General features: G+C 46.1%; 1 pseudogene; it reads right to left on the bottom strand.

The window, feature by feature from the left end:
* Positions 1-6,992: 6,992 nt before the first annotated feature.
* LOC124686091 lies at positions 6,993-7,583 on the bottom strand (annotated as a pseudogene).
* Positions 7,584-7,797: the final 214 nt, after the last annotated feature.

The following is a 7,797-nucleotide window of genomic DNA, read 5'->3' as shown; positions in this document are numbered from 1 at the left end:
GGCGATGGGCCAAAGCAGGATCCTCCTTTGCCAAGAAGCGCTGGACGAGCTCAGAGAAAATCTCCGGTTGCGTCTCCTTGGGGAAAAATGGGGGAAGAGGCGCGTAAAAGCGGCCCGGGCATTATAAATGTTGGTGCGCGCCAAGTCGCCGTTGAGCTCCAGAATCGAGAGAGCACCGAGAAGATGATCCTCGGTTTCTTCGTGTAAATTAAATACTTCACCCATTCGCCCTGCTGGAGGAAACCACGAGTTCGCCAACATTGAAGATAACCACATAAACAAAGGCAAAAGCGAAAGATAAAGTGCAGAAACAACTTACTAGTGAATCTTCGATTCTGCGTGTCAAAGCGCGCTATTATGGCGTTTTCACGCTCGATCTGCTGGGCCACCTTGTCGCTCAAAGCATCCTCAGCAGTCTGAAGCCTCTGGCGGAGACCTTCAACAGCTGCAGCATCCTTCTCAGCTTTCTCGCGAGCTGATACATCACCAACGTATCTATAATTTCTTATGTTCCATGCTAGTTTTATGACAATACCTACATGATTTATTCATACTTTATATCATTTTGATGCATTTTCCGGTACTAACCTATTAACAAGATGCCGAAGCGCCAGTTCATGTTTTCTGCTATTTTTGGTTTCAGAAATCCTACACAGGAAATATTCTCGGAATTGGACGAAACAAAAGCCCACGGCCCTATTTTCCACGGAGTGTTCCAGAAGTCCGAAGGAGAGACGAAGAGGGGCCACGAGGCGGCCACACCATAGGGGGGCGCGGCCCCACCCCTGGCCGTGCCGCCATATGGGGTGGGCCCATCGGACTCCACCGACGCTGCCCTTCCGCCTATATATTCTCCCAGATGCGAAAATCCTAAAGCAATGAGTCATATTCCACGAAGAGTTCCGTAGCCGCCGCCATCGCGAAGACAAGTTTCGGGGGACAGAATCTCTGTTCCGGCACGCCGCCGGGACGGGGAATTGCCCCCGGAGTCATCTCCATCGACACCACCGCCATCTTCATCGCCGTTGCTGTCTCCCATGATGAGGAGGGAGTAGTTCTCCCCCGAGGCTGAGGGCTCTAGCTCCCGGTAGCTATGTGGTTCATCTCTCTCTCCCATGGTGTGATCTTTATGTGATCATGAGCTTTGTGATCTAGTTGAATATGTAGATGTTACTCTTGTCTATTATGCACTCTAGAGGTTACTTTAATATGAACTCCGGAGTTACTCTCCACGGTGTGATGGTGACAAGTGTGCGCATCGTGTGTGATTCCTTTATGAAGTTGTGGAGCTTGTTTACTCCGGCTTGAGGTGTGCTTTTGTAGCCCTACACAATGAATGGTGTTTGTCATCCAACAAGAGAGTGTTTGAGAGTAGCATTTATTTATTCAATTATGTGATCATTGTTGAGAGTGTCCACTAGTGAAAATATGATCCCTAGGCCTTGTTTCTAAGCATTGAAACACCGTTTCCAACAAGTTCTGCTACATGTTCGCTTGCTGCCATTTTTATTTCAGATTGCAATTGCTACTTATAATCATCCATATTACTTGTATTTCACTATCTCTTCGCCGAACTAGTGCACCTATATATATGACAAGTGTATTAGGTGTGTTGGGGACACAAGAGACTTCTTGTATCTTAATTGCAAGGTTGCTTGAGAGGGATATCTCTGACCTCTACCTCCCTGAGTTCGATAAACCTTGGGTGATTCACTTAAGGGAAACTTGCTGCTGTTCTACAAACCTCTGCTCTTGGAGGCCCAACACTATCTACAGGAATAGAAGCGTGCGTAGACATCACGAGCTTTCTCGCTGAGTTTTAGCTTAGCCTCAAGCGCGTCAGCGCGTTCTTTGGCTTGGCGGAGCGCTTCTGAAAAGATAGTCAGAGGGTGAAGATCCATTATCAGAAGACAAACAGTTGTTTGGCGAAAAAAGTGAGTCATATCAAAAACAATGCGATTTTACCTTTCAAAGTGGCGGCTTCATCGCAGAACCCAACAAACTGGGAGCCAAGGTTGATGAGATGCTTCATCACAGGCTGTTAAAAAGCAACGTCCGAAAACAAGTCAGGAAGAGACAAACTTGACAAAGGTCAAAAACGTCGGCAGAAAGAGAAAAATAGACAAGCAACGCAAAATAGCAAACCAAGGAAAAAAGAGGACTTACATCGTCTAACAAAGGAGTCGAAGAACTCCCAATGACAATTTCTTGAGTGTTGCCAGCTCCAGTTATTGCTTTCTTCGGCATAGGTGCTCGGGGGCTGGCCGGAGGAGTTGATGCTTCTGTGTTTTGCTGTGGGGCAGGCGAAGATTCCGCAGCAGTGCGGTGTTCTTCAGAAAGAACCATGGTGTTGGACGTGCTCGTAGGAGCCGTACCTTGAACTACGGGTTCTTCCTTTTCCTCTCCCTCTTCAGACCTGTCAATATAGCAATGAGGCAATATATGAATATTCCAAAGAAAAAAAGAGATGGGCAAAGACGAAGATAAAGTAACTCACGAGCTAACAGCGCCAGCATCATCATAGGGGTCGAAGGCACCCTCTTCTTCAGGAGAAGATTCTTCGGCTGCTGGTTCAGTAGGTTTGGAGGCGCTGGAATCTTCAACATCATTTGTTTTCCTCTTGCGCCTAGGAGAAGTTGCAAGTGGAGGAGAAACGGAGTGACCAGATTCAGATTGTTGTTCTGACCCGGTTTCAGAGGAGCCCGTGGATTTCTGAAATCCCGTGGCTTCACTCTCACGAAGAGGTTAATGCGAATCATCGGTGACAACTTGCTGATCATCCACTTCTCCACCTTCAGGAAGGGGGGAAGAGAAGATAGAATTTGGTGTCTTTGTAAAGTGCAAAAGCAAGACAAAGACAAAAAAAGTGAATACACATGGAAAACAAAGTAGCAGTCGAAAAAATAGTTAAGCAACTCGGAGAAAAGCTACTTACTTCGGGAAGAGCATGGCTACCACTGAAGGGCACCACGCGACAGGAGGAGGGAACTTCGTTATTCTTGCTCAACGAAGTAAAACGGCGGACAAGTCTTTCCAAGTCCTTCAGAGGAAGCTCGGCACAGACTCTGTCAGAATCTTCGGGACCCGAATACATCCACATGGGTTTTTTTCGGGCCTGAAGAGGTTGAATGCGGATGCGCAGAAAATATGCAATAATCTGGAAACCCGATAATTCGGCTCCATTAGTGTTTTGAGCTCATGGATGCGAGTGATCAGGGCTTCTGTGGCCGCTTTTTCCTCGGTAGTTGCTTCAGCATCCCAAGATCGGCGCCTTTGAATTTCCTCATCAGCGTCGAAAGGCGGGATGCCATATTCTTGGCCAACAGAAGATTTATCCTTTATATAGAGCCACTTTTTACGCCAGCCTTGGACAGAGTCGGCGAATTTGACATCAAAATAGTCGACATCCGAGCGAACGCAGATAACAACGCCACATATGTTGTAGGCGACGTTTTTCGAGTTTTTGCGCCACAGATAAAAGATACGTTTCCAAATGCCCCAGTGAGGATGGATGCCAAGGAAACACTCACAAAGAGTGATAAAGATAGAAATATGCAGAATGGATTTGGGGGTCAGCTGGTGTAGCTGAATCTCGTAGATGAAAAGCAAACCGCGGAGAAATTGATGAAGAGGGACAGAAATGCCACGGAAGAGAAAATCAAAGATTGTTACCCGGAATTGATAGGAGGGCGCGGAGTGCTCTCATCACCAGGAAAGGGCAAGGATTCTTTGTTGAACATGCTGAGCTTCTTCAGCATCTTTTGGTCCTGGGCAGTGATCTTCGAGTGCTCCCACCTGGAGATCTTGGCCTGCTCCATGGATTCAATGGCGTCAGGGGCGCGGGATGTGCAGCGCTTGGTGCGAGTCATGCCGTGGGCTAGCAAAGAGGAAGAAGTAGTAGCACAAGAACAGCAGAAGCGCAAGGAGCTCAAGAGCTGGCAATGGCGGAGTGCGAGAGAGCAGATGTGCGGCGCGGCGAAGGGGATGAATGAGGACGATGCGGTAAATTTATAGCGAGAAGCGGACCGGTCGCGCCGTTGGATGAAAAGGAGAGGCATTTTTAGCCTTACACGTGTCACAAGGGGTAAATTGGTCTTATCAGTCTGAAGTTACCAGACGGGAGTTACTGCGCGCATGCCGGAGATTACGGAGGACGTGTGTACCCCTCTTGCACAACGTGTCGATGGCGAAGAACTTTGGACCCACCTCTCAGCGAGGTGACAGGAGCCGTGGTTTCCCAAGGAGGCAATCGTGGCCATCGTCTGCAATGACGTCATTCAAAGAAAAATTCGAGTGGCTTTATCAAAGATAGTAACATGGAAATTTCAAGTGTTCCAACAGAGAAACTTCGGGAGGCTATGATCAAATACAAACATTTGTTCATATGCTCGGGGCGACTCTTATCAGAAGTATTGCTCATACTTCTGATAAGAGAACAAGTTGAAAGACAAAAATATAGAGTTGGTTAAAGTAGCAAAAGATGAGCCTATAGACAAGTGCAAACACTTGCATGTAGCCTCGAGGGCTACTCCCATTGGAAGCGTTGATCGCGCACCCGATGAAAATAAAGAAAGAAAGAAAGCGGCAAGTTCAACCTCAAAATATAGAGGGTATGGGTAATATAAGTTGAGCCTACACCCAAGTGCAAGCACTCGCCTGTAGCCTCGGGGGCTACTCCCATCGGGAGCGCTGGTCGCGCACCGATGAAACATGAAGAGAAGAAGGAAAAACGGGATGACAAGACAAAAAACAAGGCGATAAATTATCGTCGTACATCTTCGAGTTACAATAACTCGTCATGTACTCCCATCGGGAGATCAAGATATTATCATTAACAATTCGAAGAAATTAGCAACTCCAGCAGCCGAAAATGGCACTCGACAATATATTCCCAGAGCGCGTCCGCCGCGGTGAAAATTCTAGATGCCGTAATATTTTACGAAGGTAAGTCCCCAGGATCCATCCTGTGAGGCATGGTATCGCACCCGAACACGCTCTACTACTTTATCCGTGTCAACAGACGCGAAGAAAAATCCTAGCGGACGCGTTAGGTACTCGATAAAATATGACTGGAATTCGGCTTGTGGTAAGACCTTAAGCGGCACATGTCGAATTACGCCAGTATACCGAGGTCGAGTCCGGAGACTTGACCTTGAAGTAGGTTTTTGTGGGTTTGCCACGAGAGCAGTTAACTGATACTTGATCCGTCAGATGAACCAGCCCCATCTACCATTATCTCTGCACAAAATATAAATGTTTTAGACAAAGCACTATGGTGATTCGAAAAGTTTATGGATTGACTTTACGGCGGAGATTTTACTCGACTCTACGATTCAAGCAAAATCTCGGGGGCTACTGACATAGGCATCCCGAATGGGCCTGCCGAATAAAGTACCCGAGGATGGCTGGAGGCTCACGGCCCAAAGTTTATGAAGCACGGAAGCCCAACAAGCGTCGATATGGAAAGTAGAGATAAATTAGGAATAGAGTCTTGTAATAATATGGGAAGGACTCGTATAACCTCCTGGACTTTGTAACTTGAGCGATACGAAAGCCTCGGGTCCACCTATATAAAGGGGAGCCGAGGAAGAAAGAAAGGATCGAATCATTGTCAACACAAACCCTTGTTTTTATAGTCGAGCACCTTTTCGGCTGAAACCTTCGAGATCTACTTGCCCTCTACTTTCCGCGAAATCCTAGTCTACAACTCGTAGGCATTGACAAGTTAAACCCTTGTCACCGAGATCTAGCTCAATCAGAGTTAGCTAACCGGTACCTACCAAAACCGGGTGGACATCTGATTTCAACATGTACTAGAGAAACTTGCATCTGATTTGGCAACCGCACATTGGGTGGGAACCACCCGTCAGAACAAGGTAAACTATAAAAAGGGATAAAAAGTGGAAGAAAGTATGTTAAATGGGGTACTTTTGAGAATTTTTTGTTAAATCGGGTAAAAGCTATCACAAAATTGATTTTAGGGGGTAAAAGGTGGAATTCACTCTTAAAATCTGGAGCACAAATCATTCCCGTCTCTTATTGATGTTTTCAAATTGGAACTTATGCGTTGACCTTATCAGTGATCTTGAAGAACAAAGGCCTTGTTCGTTGTAGGATGGACTTCAGAGGAATCATTAGGGTCCCCATTGAGGCATTAACAGACTCCCTTACTACAAGCAGTTGTACTGGGAAAAAAAGCTGCACTATCAGATAGGTGCTTCAGAGTTGAAAACTCGAATTCATGTGGTGGCAACTGAAAGCCTCTATAAGAAATGTCATTCCATCTCTTGGCCGATGGATAGGTCTCCCTGACCAGTGATTATGAAGCCAAAGCTCTTATCATCTGGAGAGCGTTCAATTGCAGAGTGGCTGTCTTGGTCGCCCCACACGTGTTTTTTGATCTTTCTGATCTTATTCAACTAGTCGAGGATCTTGGCTACCTCTTGACCACGTTCTATATATAAGAGATTGCTAATATGATCAAGGAAATTCCCCTGGCCCTGATGGCTTTAATGGGTTGTTCATCAAGTGATGTTGGTTGATCATTAAACAGGATTTTGTATCTAGAGTTCTAGACATGAAGTTGAGAAATAAAACTAGCATGTGTACCGGATTTGACTTTGACCAACTTGTTGAACATATAGATCACCTTCAAGTTCAGAATGGGGTCATCAACGCTAGACAATTAACTTGTCCACTCCACAATATGCACATATGAAAATCACTATTTAGTAATCCATACAATTTAAATACTTCAAAGTTGTAAAAATATAACTAGATATACAGTGGTGAAAGACATATTACATTTAAAGAAACCCATAGTCACCCAATATTCTTGCTGAGACATTACTAACATTTTATCGGAACGATGAAGCCCTTTATTTCTTGTAACAAACATCGTGAAAAATCAAACAAATAAAAATAAATTATATGATACCCACTCGACATAGAGCAGGTTGGGCTTCATATTTTGATTCGTGTGATGATGAGTGTTACGGGTTGGCATTGCCAAAACCAGATCCAGAGCCGTTGCCGCTGCCGCTCCCGCCATTTGTGCCTTGCCCATTGCCACTGCCACCACCGTTAGAATATGCATTTGCATTACTATTTCCATAATTATAGTTATTAGATGCACTGCCAGAGCCGATTCCACTACCACTACCAGATCCATAGCCACTAGATCCATAAGAACCTCCAGTTGCTTGTCCTCCACCACCACCACCACCGCCACCACAAGAAGTAGAAGATCCACCAACATCACCATAATATGTATCTTCATTATGTGCACTAGAGCTCTGTGCCAAGCACCGGACCCGCTACCGCATCCAGCACTCACCGTATTGACTACCACCACCACCTCCACCTCCACCTCCACCGCTTGACCGCACACCACCGCTTGAACTCTGGCCAGACCCAGCTCCATTCCCCGACCCCGAGCCACCACCACTCACTTCACCCCCACCGCCTCCCCCTCCATATCCCTCTCCTTGAGAACTAGAGAATCTAGCCACCCTTCCAGCATTGGATAGTCCAATGCTCAAGAGTACAATGAACCCGAGAGTCGCTAATTTTGTGATTGCCATTGTGGGATTTCAAGTGAGGTGAGTTCCTAGACAGCTTGCATGTGAGTATTTATAGTGGTCGATGGCATGATCTCTTCTTATCTTAATAGCATGTTGGTAGTCTATAATTGTCCTTGAAGCCAACTAGACACTTGAGAAATGGAAGGTGCTAGCCATAGTCATCAGCTGATGCGCTTTGGGGGCTACATTCCTGTAGTTTGAAGGGTGGATACAA

Source organism: Lolium rigidum, chromosome 2, assembly GCF_022539505.1.
Source record: "Lolium rigidum isolate FL_2022 chromosome 2, APGP_CSIRO_Lrig_0.1, whole genome shotgun sequence".
Lineage (NCBI taxonomy): Eukaryota > Viridiplantae > Streptophyta > Magnoliopsida > Poales > Poaceae > Lolium > Lolium rigidum.
Note: the sequence above shows the minus strand (reverse complement) of the source record. Positions and strands in the feature narration are given on the sequence as shown.